The sequence below is a fragment of the Callithrix jacchus genome, chromosome 2, assembly GCF_049354715.1.
Source record: "Callithrix jacchus isolate 240 chromosome 2, calJac240_pri, whole genome shotgun sequence".
In the NCBI taxonomy this organism is placed as follows: domain Eukaryota; kingdom Metazoa; phylum Chordata; class Mammalia; order Primates; family Cebidae; genus Callithrix; species Callithrix jacchus.
In genome coordinates, this window is record NC_133503.1 from 66,086,546 (window position 1) to 66,101,143 (window position 14,598).

Consider the following 14,598-nt stretch of genomic DNA (forward strand, 5'->3'; position numbering starts at 1 on the left):
CTCTTGGTGCAATGAAGCTGGAAGCCAGAACCTGCAAGAGAAGTGAAATGGCTAAGACAGGTCTGAGGTACCCCTGAGACTGTGTGCTATGGTTGATGTCTGTCAAATCACTGGTGCTTCTTTATTTAACTGATGGCTGCTGTCACTTTTCACACCTCTGAGCACACTTGAGAAACTACCCTTTTCTTTCTTTTTTGTAATCCCAAAGCACATTATTATTTTCATTACTTTTAAGATCTCATTCTTTGTTTTAAGCATTCTAAATGAACCTGCCAATTTATATTCCACTATAATGGTGATATTTTCTAATTTCTTTGTCATTGTTGAACTTTCACCTGCTAGGAGATTTCATCAGAAGGTAGCAGTTTGCCTGGAGAATCCTTGAAATTGTCAAAGAATTTGTTCCTCCTCGTGAGTCCTGCCAAATAAAACAAATGCAGGAAAACCTGGCTGCCTCTTAGAGAGCCCTAAACATCCCACTGTTCTCTGAAAGATTGATATTCATCCTCTAAAATCAAGTCGTTTCTTTCCCATTATCTTCAGGAGATTCAGCTAAGGATGTGAATATGGAAAACAAGGAGAGGTAAGCGGTTTGATTTTCCCCCCTTTTTCTCTTCAGGAAATTGCTTTCTTATGCAAGAGAAATGCAAGTTCACCCACAGAGGATCAGTCATATGATAAGAACTGTGTTTGCAAGAGAGGGAAGCTCATTTCCCTGTTGAGAAGCTGCATTTGTTTGAAGGAGACAAGGAGAGAGAAAGCATTTTCGTTGGGGCACAGGGAAGGGATTAAGGCATCATGACAAGCCCATTGCTTAGAAATGAGCCCAATTAAAAAAACATGAACCCATCTGACCCTTGTGTGAAAACCCAGGGCTGTCACCGTCCACTCCTTGATTTGTGAGACCAGCACAATTATTCTAGAGATCATTAAGATTCTGGGGGAATGAGTTTTCTGGTTTTGCTTGTGATTTCCATTTTCTCATTACTGACGGAAGCCGCATGTATGGATCTTTCTCTTTTAAACAGGAGATTCTCGGGCGGGTTTTATTTTGAACCGGCCTCCCCAAAAGGCATAATGTCAAAAGCTTAAATGGGCTTATCTGGGCTGATTCTGTGAGAACCCCAACCCTTCCCCCAACTTTTAAAAAATTTGCTTTTTTTGTTCCTCCTGGCCTTTGGAGATGAGATTCACGACTGTGGGCAGGCAATTAGATTTTAAAGCAGGAGAATGCCGTTGCACTTGCCAGGAACCGCTGAAGCAAGCAGGAGAGCCCGTGGGCTTCGAATCCTGGCACGGAGGCAGGCGCTCCCAGCCCAGCTCTCCTAGGATGGACTAGAGAAGTGTGTTTGTCTTTGTTCTGAAGAGAGAAATTTAATTTCATCCCCCGAGCATTATCTGCATGGTAATTCCATAGCTAGGAGATACTGGCTTTCAAAAGGCTGGGCCATTGCCTGGTTTGGGAAATGTCAAGAGTTGGCATGGTCTAGCAGAGGGTCAGCTTCCAGTAGTGGGCCAGTCCACGGGCTTCATGCTCAGCCTTCATCTGTGGCCCTGTTCCCAGGAAGGCTGCTATCTCTCTAAAGACCAGAGGACCTTGTGTCCCCAAGCTAGCCTTCTCACATGCTGCCAGCTGAGTCACGAGGTTGGGAGCTGACATCAGATTTCCAAAGCCACTGAGAAAGAAATGCCAACACTTGTTCAAGAAGCTGGCTGGTGCTGTGCCTAGAACTCTGGACTGGAAGCCACCTGGAGATGAATCTGGGCTTGGAAGATCCTGTCTATGGGACCCCAGACATGGAGCTTATCTTCTCACGGCGGCAGGTGGTAGGGGAAGTACATGGCGAAATGAACAGAAAGATATTGGGTAGTGCTAAGTGTGATGTGATGAAAATGAGACTGAGTGATGAGAGGAGAAGACCAGAGGGCTTCTCGGAAGAGGTGAGACCTGATGAGAAGGAGCCAGCCATGCAGTTGCAGAGATCTGAGGGAAGAGTACCCTAGGCAGAGGAAACAGCAATTGCAACCCCATTGAGCAGAAAGTGAGCTTGGCATGTCTTTGGAACAGTGAGGAAGACACTGTGGTTCAAGCGTGACAAGTGACGGGGAGAAGATGCTGTGAGATGAAGTCAGACTGATAGGCACTGTCGTAGGAAGGAGTTTGGCTGAGACGCTAAATATTTTGCAGCATTTTTGGATTCAGGGGAGAGACAGCTGACCTGATTTGTATTTTAAGAGGATCACTCTGCTTTCTGCATGGAGAATCCATTTAAGGGTGCACAAGGCAGGAAGCAGCGTTGATCATCAGAGAGCTACCTCGGCAAACGGGGAAATGAAGCCATTTTATCTTCTAATGACAAGGCAACTTGTCACAAAAGGCATAGGACATCCTTCTCCAAGACAACGTTTCTTGGGTTTCACTTATTCTGAGTATGTTGGAGGCTATGGCGGTTTACTTGAAGGTATGGTTTACTCACCAGGCCCGAGAAACTTGCCTGTGTATAAGAGTCTGATTTCATGAGCATTCATAGCCCTGCCATAACAAGCCAGTGAGAATGGCCTTGAGCACAGTGTCTAATCAGAGCAGGCCCCCACTGGAGGACCAAAAAGGCTGTGGGGAGCACCTGTGACAGTCTGAGGTGAACAGCAAGACAAAGTAATACAATCCATGTCTGATTTTCAAGATGCGTTCCAGACCAAAGGTCAGATGACTCACTGGCTATAGAAATCAGCATACATCTGATAATGTTACATACTGATGTCCTATGTATTTCATAGCATTCCAAAGTGATCAGCAGTTACATGGTATAAAAGGGAGACAAATTGTGTCCATTTTATTGCACATGGTGCTGTTTTTATACACTCCTCTTAAATTCTTTCTGATTTCCAATATTTCACAAGCTGAAAAAGATTAAAATCTCACCAAGGTTAAATATGAGAAGAGGCAAAAAAAATGCAGAAAATTTATTTGAGAATATTTGGCAGTTGTTCTTCCAATTGTTATGGTGGCAGAGGCAGGGGAGCTGGAGGAAAAGTCTAAAGAAGAATAGAAGAGCTGGGCGCAGTGGCTCATTTCTGTAATCCCAGCACTTTGGGAGGTCAAGGTGGGTGGATCAGCTGAGGTTGGGAGTTCGAGAGCAGCCTGACCAACATGGAGAAATCCTGTTTCTACTAAAAATACAAAATTAGCCAGGAGTGGTGGCAGGAGCCTGTAATCTCAGCTACTCGGGAGGCTGAGGCAGGAGAATCGCTTGAACCTGGGAGGCAGAGGTTGTGGTGAGCCAAGATCATGTCATTGCACTCCAGCCTGGGCAACAAGAGCAAGAATCTGTCTCAAATAATAATAATAATAATAATAATAATAAAAGAATAGAAGAGGGTTGAGTGAGGAGCAGGAGAGTTTGCAGAAAAGTCTAGACAAGAATGAAGACAAAGTGACCTCGAGGGGCTTGGGGAGAGGCTGCTTGAAGATGTCGATGTGGGAGACGCTTCCTGCTGGTGAGAACCAGCAGAGGTTTGAGGCCCTCCCTGTGCCCAGTGCCAACCCCCACATTGGAAAAACAATAGAAGGAAGGGAAAAGGAGCCGCAGACCGGTGTAACAGGCCTGGTTCATCTTGGGCCATGTGACGCGAAGGTTCCTGTTTCAGGTGCTGACTTCCTAATGAGGCCCTGTGTGGAAAGGCCGTCTCGCGGTGCTATCTATCACACAGCGATAAACAAGGCAGCGACTGTTTCCTGTCCTTTTCTGCTACAGAATCCAGCCTCATCCATCCTCCTAAGTGATGACCCATGGTCAACATCCCACTTTTCCCTTTCATGGTTGGAGGATAATGATGCCGGTTTTCACTGTGCTTTCAGACCTTGGGACACTGAGGGATAGGCTTTCTTTCCTGCCAGAGATAGGGAAAGACTGGATGGGAGGGCTTTCCAACAAATGCTTCACCTTCCTCCAGTTGAATAGGAGTGGGGAGAGCCGAGGGAAATGCAGAGAGGCAGCCCTGAAGCTCCTGAAATGAGGCCAAGAGGTTCATTCAATCAGAGAGTGACATTTGTCCATTGACCTCTTATCAGAGTTGCTAAGTCACTGGGGCCTTTGTGCTGTAGAATTGGAAAGGAAGGGTTCACCCAGCCTGGCCAATCCTGTGCGGGCTCTCTGACCAGGAGCCAGCTATTAGCATTTACCTGACATCTGACTGATATCTTCATTTCACTTTGGTAAACAGGCCACCTCAGGGCCAAGGTGACAGTGACCTCTGGCGCCACACCGCACAGGATTCTCCCTGGGGACCCTGGCGAAGCACTTTCGCGTCGGCAAGAGCTCCTATTTCTCCTCCCCACCCTCTGATTAGTGCTGACAATAAATAAATATCCATCCAACAGAGTAGGCAGTGGGTGGGCAAGCTGGACAGAGAAAGAGAAGTGGGGAAGGGCATGAGGGAGGGTTGGGAGAGGCAGAGGGGGAGTCAGACTTAGAAGGTTGCTTCTGCTATTCTGCCATTAAGAACAATGCAGCTGCCCAGGAAACACGCGAGCTATGAATAGGCTTGAGCACACAGGGCTAAGCTGCCGCATTTCTGGCGTTTGAAAGGATCTCTAGTGTGAAGTTGCTTGGAGGCTCTGATTTTGCAAACACAATTAAATATAGATTTCTTTGGGGTGATGGTTGGGAAGGATGTGGGTGGAATGTATGTCTGTGCTGCAATGCAATTTCATCCTGGATGTTTCAGCGAACCTATTCACGTACTCCACAGACATTTCTGAGCACCTACTGTGTGCCAAGTGCAAGGCACATCCAGCTGAAGCACACTTTGCCTCCCCAAAGTCCCATGGTCCAATGGAGTTGCACTGGCTACTACCTACAGGGGCTAGGCAGGCAACATGAATGAATGAATTAGGCAGGGCATGGGACATTAGAGGGTGGTGGGGACTGTGAGAACAGAGAACATATGCCTTCTGTACAGGGATTAGGGAGCTACTCAGTCTCAGCTGACTGTCCAGTATTGTTGTGTCTTATGATTTTTAAGGGGAAGCGATACGTTTGGAATCGCATGCATGTATGTGTGCGTGTGTGTCTGTGTGTGTGTGGTTTTTTTCAATCTGTTTTTTCTTTAAACACTGTGTGGGCCAAACAAACCATGTCGGTAGGCCTATTGGGACCAGGAAGGATCTTATAATGACATATGATAAGAGTGACATAGAAGGCATCCCAGGGGCTAATGGAAGCCTTAAGGCAGACATTTAACCCAGCCAGGGGTGGCGTTGGGAATATCTTCCTAGTGCAGGTGAACTGAATCTTGGATAATGTTAGCCTAAATCATGGCCTGGTAAATCTTGAATGATGGTATAAATGATTGGGGGAGTCAATCCAGGCAGAGTAGTAATTTAACTGGGTACTTTGCACATGCCTGCCCAGCTAAAGGCTACATCTCTCAGCCACCCTGGAAACCAGGTGTGGCCACCTGACTCATGGTATCTGTCTCAGTCCTTAAAGGGAAGGAGGGATCCATTTCTGTGCTCTACCCCTTCCTTTTGGTTAGCTGGCATGGGTGTTGCCAGCTTAGATTGTGGAGCTGGCAACTCTACTTCTTTGGCTTCATTTTCTATAAAAATAGGACATTATCTACTCTGGGAGATTTTGAGGGTTAAAGGCTTGATATTTATAAAGTATTGAGAATGGTGCCTGGCACATACAGAGGCTGCCAGGGCATCATCTCATCAATATTTTTCTGCTGATGGTATTCTTCTGTAGCACTCTGGGGAGGGCAGAGCAACAAGAGGGCAGGAGCCTGGGTCCCAGTCCCAGACCTGCACCTGCACTAATATGCGAGAAGAAAGCAACTGCACTATCACCTAAGGCCCAGTGTTTTGAATCTCTGATGCAGCAGCCAGGCTTACAATGAGTAACTCAGAGGTGGAGTGGAATTCTTCCTGGCCCATGAGAACCAGAGGAAATGGACTCAAATTGCCCCAAACTGCATGGCCTGTGAAGTTCAGAGTAGCACTTATTCCCAGGCATGTGTGGCTCCAAGAGCCTCTGCCTCATGAGCTCAGCTTTCTCCTGTGCCAACCCGGCCATGACATATGAATGGGTCTAGGTCTCAAGTGACCTAGCCCCTTCTCCGGTTTCCATTTGTCAGCAATGATGGCCATTGCCCATGTGAAGAATTGGTGGTCTGAGCTGACTTCGCTGAAAGAGGTTTACTGAGTGAGTGCCTGAAGGGAGCAGAGTGTGACCATCACAGACATGACCCCTTGTGGGGGTGTCTCCCATGCTGTGTCTCCTTCCCTGCTGCCCCAGGACCCTATTGTTTCCAGCTGTGAGGCCACGCCTCCCACAGGGTGCTCCTACCCAAGACTGACTGGCAGGAGTTTAAGGAGGTCTATCACTGGCAGACACAGAACACCTCTATTACTAGACCTTGGCTCAAGGAAGGCTCTGCCAGACCTATCAAGTCAGCACGACTGCTTAGAATGCTTCCACCCCATCTTCCTTCCCTCTCTCCTCCACTTGCATGGACTGACTGCTTTCTCTACCCTCCCTCTCACCCATTTTCTCTCACAGGCATTTGCCTTAATAAAACTCCTGTGCATTACTTCCCATCTCGGCATCTGTTTCTCCTGTAATAACAGACTGCTAAAGTTTCTTGGAAGAAGAAAGAGATACAATTAGTTCTTTCACACTTAGGGGACTTAATCTACTCCAGGACTATTTGCGCATCTATAGGGAACAATACCTCACTAAGAGTGGTATTTCAGGCACCAGGAATACCTGTGAGTCTTGGTGGAACTCCCTCAGCTGCCCTCAGACACAAGGGTCTACTCTTCCCTTACACAACTGGGAGAGTGAGGGTGCAATGCCTCGGAGTTGGGAAAGGCCTGGAGCTTTGACTAGGCCTGTTTCAGTCTCTAGGAAGAAATGGGAGGGATCTCATATACCAGTTGGAATGCTCTGGGTAGCAGGTAGTAGAAACCCTAATGCAAAATAGATTAAACAAGAAGAAAGATCTGTGACCCAAGGCAGGGTGTCTCCTGGTTAACTTCCTGGTTTTCCACATTTCCAAGCACCCAGGTTTCTTCTATTGTCCTTCCTTTCTGGGGTCCTGGGCCTGTCAGTTCTGCCTTAAATTGTTCTCCTCATGGTGCCAACATGGTTGCCATAGCCCAGTCATCACACTCAAATGCAACAATGTCCAGAGGCAAAAAGAGACTGGATTTTTTTGTGTGTGCTTTTCATTTTAAGAGTGAGCAGTTTCCCCCAGAGTCCTGTAGCAGGACTGTGGTCAGAATCAGGTCACACGCAGTTTTGTATTCATCATTGTGAGAGGGAATGAGACTGCATGTTTGGCTTGGACAACTGGGGTTTAGTCTTGAGTTAGGGATCGTTACCTTGCCTGAGGGGTGGAGATCAGAATATGACTGGGTTTCTGTTAGCAGAGATAAAAGTGGAGGGTGGCACTTGGGAGGAAGGCCATAGTGTCTTCTGCAGCCTGCACGGGTTTGAAAAACGTGTTGATCCGCCCTCACTTTTCACCGTTCAAGCTGCTCATTCTCTATTTTTGCTGAACTGTCTTTTACTTTCTTTGATCTCAAAAGGCAGGAATTTCTTCTTGGTCTTTTAACTACAATTGGTTCTATTTAGCATCTTGCTGGCAGCCAGAATTGGTCTGATTCCTGTAGCTCATTTTACTTGTAACTTAACTTTTGGCTGCAAGTGATTAAAATTTTTAGAAGTAATCAGAAGTAATGAAAGCTCATTTAGAAATAATAGCCTTCTATGTGATTTTATATTGAAAATGACCTCTAAGTTCCCTTTCAGCCCAATGCTGGACCATAGCAACAAAAGCCAGGTCAGCTTTGAGTGACCTGGGCCTTGACTCTGGCATGCTGTGCAATTTGGGACAAATGAGTGCTCCTCTCTGGGCCTCAGACTCTCAATCCAAACACTGATTGGGGTGGGCTAGATTTGGAATGACAAATCACTTCATTTGAGCAGCTAAGGCTGCCTGAGGCATTATGCTATAAGAGGACTCAGAAGTTCAATGATGGAAAGTGCTGTAATCCTTTAGTGATGTCTGCCAAAGGTGTGAGATGGAAGAGAGGTAGCCCAATTTTTGTTGACTCTGAACTAGATAATCTCAAATAATCCTCTAGTTCTACTATCCTTTGGTTTGAATTTCTTTCTTCCTCATAATTTATACTGAGATTTTCAAGAGCCAATCTAGTGTGATTAGGAAATTGGCCTCCTAGATGTTTGGCGTGGAGCAGCTGGTGTAAGGTAGAACTGTACGCTAGGAAGGGAAGAACTGGGTAGGGGTAGGAGCAGGGCACAGAAATCAGGGTCCAGCTTGGGGCAGGTTGAGATGTCCTTTGATAGCTATGGGGGTGCCTGGAGTGGGAAACACAGATTAAGTTGTATCCACTGATGTGTATTTCAGGACTACTGTGCCTCAGAGCCAATGCTCTGCATTTTATACGTGGGATCTCCTCTAATTTTCATGACAACGTCTTGAACAGCGGATGCTATTTTTTACTGAATCTAAAACTCTGTTGATTGTGTGACACGCTCTGGTTCCATATCTGCTAAAATGTGAAAAATTATGCATCTTGAAATTGATGAAAGATGGTAATATTATTTCCATTTTTCAGATAAAGAAACTGAGACTTCAGTAGCTTGCCAGTATCTCAAGGCTAGTAATGGCCAGAGTTAGGATTCCTGCTCTTGATTCTTCCTGGTTATACTCACAATACATGTAAAATGCTTAGCAGCATGACTGGCACATAGGCTCATTGTGGTCCTGATGATTAGCTGCTTAATGCATTGCACAGTATACGATATGACATGCATTCTACAATGAACTGTACACACTGGTCAGAAGACAGTTTGCAGGCCTTGTACAAAGTCAGGAGCATATCAATGTCTTGGAGCTAAAAAAATACAAATTTAGGTACGCTATTGTGTAACTGCCCTGTAGACTCAAATTTGCACATATTAAACTGAGAAAAAGTATATTCCTAAGAATAAACAATCCAAATCCTGCACCAATTCAATCTTTCTTGCTTTGGGGTACCAGGAGAGATCAATTTTTCTCCATATGTATCACACAAGCTCCCTTGTTTTCCAAGTAAAAGTGTTCCTTGGAAATACTCAAGTCAAAGGGCAGCTGCTTTTGGGGCATGTGACTTTGGGGGTTTTTCACACATCAGCAGCTGCAGCTTTGGAACTGGGTGAAGGGTATTTCTACCCCCTACAAAGTGAAGGCTAAATGAAGGCTCCCAGATGAGAACTGTTAAGATGAGAGGAATATAAGCCATATGCTTGGGTCTTAGATATTCCCGATTTCTTCTCAGAAGCTGAAAGTTGCTCTGAACAGGGTCTAAGCACAGTAAGTCTGGAATATTTGGAAATACTACTTGTTTTGTGACATGTGGGAGTCTTTGTCATGGATCATTTATTTTGTTAACAGGGGGTGTCTTAGAATCTTGGTAGTCAAAGGCCAGCAAAATTAGGTAGGTCTTACAAGGACTCAGAAATTCAAACTTGTCAACTCAGCAACAACAAAAACTCTCCAACAACCCAATTACAAATGGGCAAAGGCCTCGTATCGACAATTCTCCAGAAAAGATATTCAAATAACTAATAAGCACAGGAAAAGATGCTCAGCATCATTAATCATTAGAGAAGTGCAAATCAAAACTCCATCCATTAGGATGGCCACTATTAAAAAAAAACATTTAAAAAGTATATGGAGAGATTGGAACCCACGTGCATTATTGGTGGGAATGTAAAATGGTACAACCACTGTGGAAAATAGTCTTTCCATTCCTCAACAATCTAAGCACTTCTGATTTATAGACAGAAGAATTGAAAGCAGGGTCTCAAAGAGATGATTTGTATACACCTATGATCATAGTAGCATTGTTCACAATAACCAAAACATAGAAACAACCCAAGTATCCATAGACAGATGAATGGGTAAACGAAATGGATCTGTCATTTCGTTTACCCATTGATATATACAAGGGAATTTTATTCAGCCTTTGAAAGGAAGGAAATTCTGATCATCCATGTTCAGATCCATGTTCATCCAACACGATGGACTTTGAGGACGTTAAGTGAAATCAACCAGACACAAAAGGACAAAGACTGTATGATTCCACTTAAATGAGGTTTCTAGAGCAGTCAAATTCAAGGAGACAGAAAACAGAACGGTGGTTGCAAGGGCGGAGAGCAAGGGGGAGTTATTGTTTAAAGGGTAGAGTTTCTGTTTTGTAAGATGAGAAATTGCTGGAGATTAAAAATGGGGATAGTTGCACAGCAATGTACTTAATGTCACTAAACTGTGTTTTTAAAAATGGTTAAGATGGTAACTTTTAAGTTATATGTATTTTATCACACACAACAAATGTGAACTTGTCTATTTAGAATATATATATGCTCCCTGTTCCTGCATCACTACCTGTATACAGTAGATGCTCAATAAATGAATGAAAAAGAGTCATCACTGATATGAACCAGATGTCCCTCCTCCCTGATACAGCTTCAATCTAGACTCAGAACTCAGCCTTCTCATTGCTACTCCCAAAAAAATAAAAATAAAGCATTCCTGTAGATCCTTAGATTTTTTAGATCTTTTTGATCACAGGGCGGTATCTGATCCCATAGTTCACAGCAAAATCTTCAAGAATCTCATGCACCCACCAAGTAGTGTTCTTCTCTCTGCTCTTCTTCCCTTCTGTCATGCAAAGAGATACTGCTCCCTACAAGGTACTGATATTGATTTGATATTGTACTGATAATAATCTTTAAATTATTGGGGCTTCTCCGAAACTGGGCCCTCTAGAAAACAGGGCTGACCTTGCCAGAAGGCATTGCAGGGGCCACATTTGTTATCAACATATGCCACTGGGGGCTCCCAGTACCCCTGAGTTGAACAACTCCGGGGGCAGTGTATTCTGAAGTTGCGTAGTAGCAGCCCTGGCTATCTGTACCCCTACCCACTTGCTCCCCAAATATTTGTTCTAACTTTTAAAGTGCATTCCCTGAAAGAAATTTTGGTGGATTAAATCATTTTGTTCCAGCCACAGACATGGGCCTTTCTTCTTCGTCATGGATTTTATACTGAATGTCATCTGCTACATTTCTAGCAAGGAGTGAATAGCTAATAGATACTAGCTAAGTAGATGAACTGTGAAAAGCACTTTGTGAGAGAGTCAATTTAAATTCTCACAAAGGGCTAGATAACACTATGGATTTGGCACCATTAGCCAGAGAGCATCCTGTTTCCAGGTGACTGAGCCCGGCAAGCCGGGACACAGCTTCTCTTAACTTTAGCCAGGGTGGACTCAGTAATGCCAACATTTTCCAACTTTTGGAAAAATAAGCCAAAATTTATTCTTGCTCGATTAAACTTCAAGATGACAGCAGATGCTAGAGCCAGGCAGGATTCAGCTTGCCTGCCACAGGGACATACCATGTCTCAACCTGACTCAAACTTGAGGAAACTGGACATTCCCCCATCCTCTTTTCGACAGGACTTTTATTTAATCACTGAATACTTTTTGTTGTTGTTGAGACAGAGTTTCCCTCTGTCACCCAGGCTGGAGTGCGGTGGCGCAACCTCTGCTCACTGCAAACTTTCCTGCTCAAGTTCAAGTGATTCTCCTTCCTCAGCCTCCCAAGTTGCTGGGAATGCAGGCATGCACCACCATGCCCAACTAATTTTTGTATTTTTAGTAGAGATGGGATTTTGCCATGTTAGCCGGGCTGATATCAAACTCCTGACTTCAGGCGATCCACTGCCTCGGTCTCCCTAACTGCTATATTTACAGACATGAGCCACTGCTCCCAGCTAGGTTTTTATTTAAAACCACAATGTACTGATGGTTTTCAAAGTGCATGTGTCCCCTGCTTTTCTAATGGGGACATTTTGGGAATTGGACATAGTGTTTGAAGTGACATCACAAGTGATTCTGGAGAGGCCCATCCCACTCTCATCCAGGGTCCCTTTACTACTTATTATAGAAATACTCAGTGCTCCAGTCATTTGAAACTGTGCCTTTGAAGTCTCAGTAAATTCAGAAAAGTCTTGATGAGGGAAGATGGGCAGCTGCTCTACTTAGGTTGTCAGAAGATTTAATGTGGACCAAATGTTCTGTCATTAAAAGTTTAAAACCCACTGTAATGCACTACACAAATGTTATGAGGTTCTACATAATATGTCCATGTTCTATATTGTGTGTACATTTGTAATGTATACAGCATTATAAATGTAAACTGTACATCAGGATCTCCCCATCCTCCCCTTTGAGCTTTTCTGAATAGTTTGCTCATAGAATGTGGAATTTACTGATGGTCTGATGAGGAAGCAAGAAGAGAAGCTCTTATTGCACAGTGAGTTGCCTGAAGATTGCCATTAGCCATGCCGCTTCTTCTAATTTCTCCTTCTCACTGAGCGGCCCTGGGCATTGCAGCACGTGACCTTGTTATCTCCTCTCTCCTTTTCTCTGTAGAACAATTACACTCTGCCCCAGATTGGCACAGTCCCAGGCTCCTTATTGCTCAGTTCTGTGCTTAACAAAGCACCATCTTCTCAAAAGGACATCCAAATCTCTGCTCTCTGGGAGGCCTCCCCCACCCCAGTCAAGTGGCTCCTGAGGGGATTCCTTCAAACACAGTTTTCTAAAGACAGGTCTTGGCAATGCAATCCCTACCATCATTAGGAACAAACGTTTCCAGATGTCATGGGCTGAAATGTATCTCCCTCTAATTGAGCCCGGGAGTTCAAGACCAGCCTGGGCAACACAGGAGACCTCATCTCTTTTAAAAAAAAAAATTAAAAATTAGCCAAGTATGGTGGCAGGCACCTGTAGTCCCAGCTGCTTCATAAGCTGAAGTGGGAGGATCATTTGAGCCTGGGAGGTGGAGGCTGCAGTGAGTTGTGATTAGTCACTGCACTCCAGCCTGGATGACAGAGTGAGACCTTGTCTCAAAAAAAAAAATCAATTATATTTGTCGTATTAGATTAGGGCTCACCCATATGACCCTATATTCTTAAAAAATAGAGTCTACTTTTTTTTTCTTTTTTCAGCTTCTAAAGGCTGCCTACATTCCTTGGCTTGTGGCTTCTTCCATGTTCAAGACCCAACCCCTCGTGTCTCAGAATGGGACTGTATTTGGAGATAGGGCCTTTATCAAGGTGATTAAGGTAAAATGGGGTCATATGGGTGAGCCCTAATCTAATAGGACCAATATAATTGCTTTTTTTTTTTTTTTGAGACAGAATCTCATTCCATCATTCAGGCTGGAGTGCAGTGATTATAATCACGGCTCACTGCAGCCTCCACCTCCCAGGCTCAAGTGATCTTCCTACTTTAGCCTTTGGAGTAGCTGGGACTACTGGTGCGTGTCACCACACTTGGCTAATTTTTTAATTTTTTATAGAGATGAGGTCTCCTATGCTGCCCAGGCTTGTCTTGAATTCCTGGGCTCAAGAAATTCTCCCACGTTGGCCTCTCAACGTGTTCTGATTATAGGTGTGAGCCACTGCACGCAGCCATGAGTGATGTCTTTATAAGAAGAGACTGGGACACCGACCCACACAGAGGGCGCCCTTCCACACAGAAGAAGACAGCCGGAAGAAGACAGCCATCTATCTATAAGCCAAAGCAAAGCCTGAGGAGAAACAACAGTGCTGACACATTGACAATACATTTCTGTCATTTAAGCCACCCAGTCTATGGTGCTTTGTTACATGCACGCACCCTGCAAAGCACCTGGGCAAAACAATATGCCATGTCTCTGGCACTCTGCTAGGTCTTGGTGACTCTTTCTGACATACAGAATGTATTTGGTGATACACCAAAAGAATAGAAATCACACTTAGAATCCAAGTCCTTCCTGGTCTGACCCATTCCAGGCCTCTCCAACTTCACATGTCACTCCCCACCCACCGGCCACCGTTCCATGGGAAACACACCCAGCTTCTTCCTACTTTGGCCCGCACTTGCTGAACCCTCTGCCTGGGTCTGATTTCTTCCTGCCTTGTTCTTGCTTGTGATTGAGGTTTTGTAGAAACAACAGCTCCTCAGAGAGGACCTCTCAGGCACCCATTTCTCCTTACTCATTTTCTGTCGCATCGCTGCATGTGTTCATGGCATGTAACTCAATCTTTCCTTGCTCATTTGTTCATTTACCCTATTATTGCATCTATCCCCATTAGATGTGTGAGTTTCGTGAGAGCAGAAATCAGAAATCATGTCAGTTGGATGCTTTCTGTTGCTGATGTAATATATTAATGCAAATGAGTGAGGGAATTAAAACAGTACAGATATATTACCTTAGAGTTCTGTAGGTCAAAATCACCACACAGGTCTAAATTGCATTCCTTTCTGGAAGCTGTAGGGAAGAATCTGTTTTTCTTTTTTCAGCTTCTAGAGGCTGCCTATATTCCTTGGCTTGTGGCTTTTTGTTCCATCTTCCAAGCCATTGCATCTCTCTCTGACCACAGCCAGGAGAGTTTCTTTGCCTTCATCTCCACATGATTACATGGGACCCACTTGCATAATCCAGAATAATCTCCCCATTCCAAGGTCCTTAA

General features: G+C 44.6%; 1 long non-coding RNA gene across 1 annotated transcript; it reads left to right on the forward strand.

The window, feature by feature from the left end:
• The first annotated feature begins 411 nt into the window (after window positions 1–411).
• On the forward strand, window positions 412–13,722 carry LOC144581555 (uncharacterized). The gene is made up of 3 exons (XR_013532514.1): window positions 412–583; window positions 13,090–13,206; window positions 13,535–13,722. It is a non-coding gene; the product is annotated as an uncharacterized LOC144581555 (long non-coding RNA).
• Window positions 13,723–14,598: the final 876 nt, after the last annotated feature.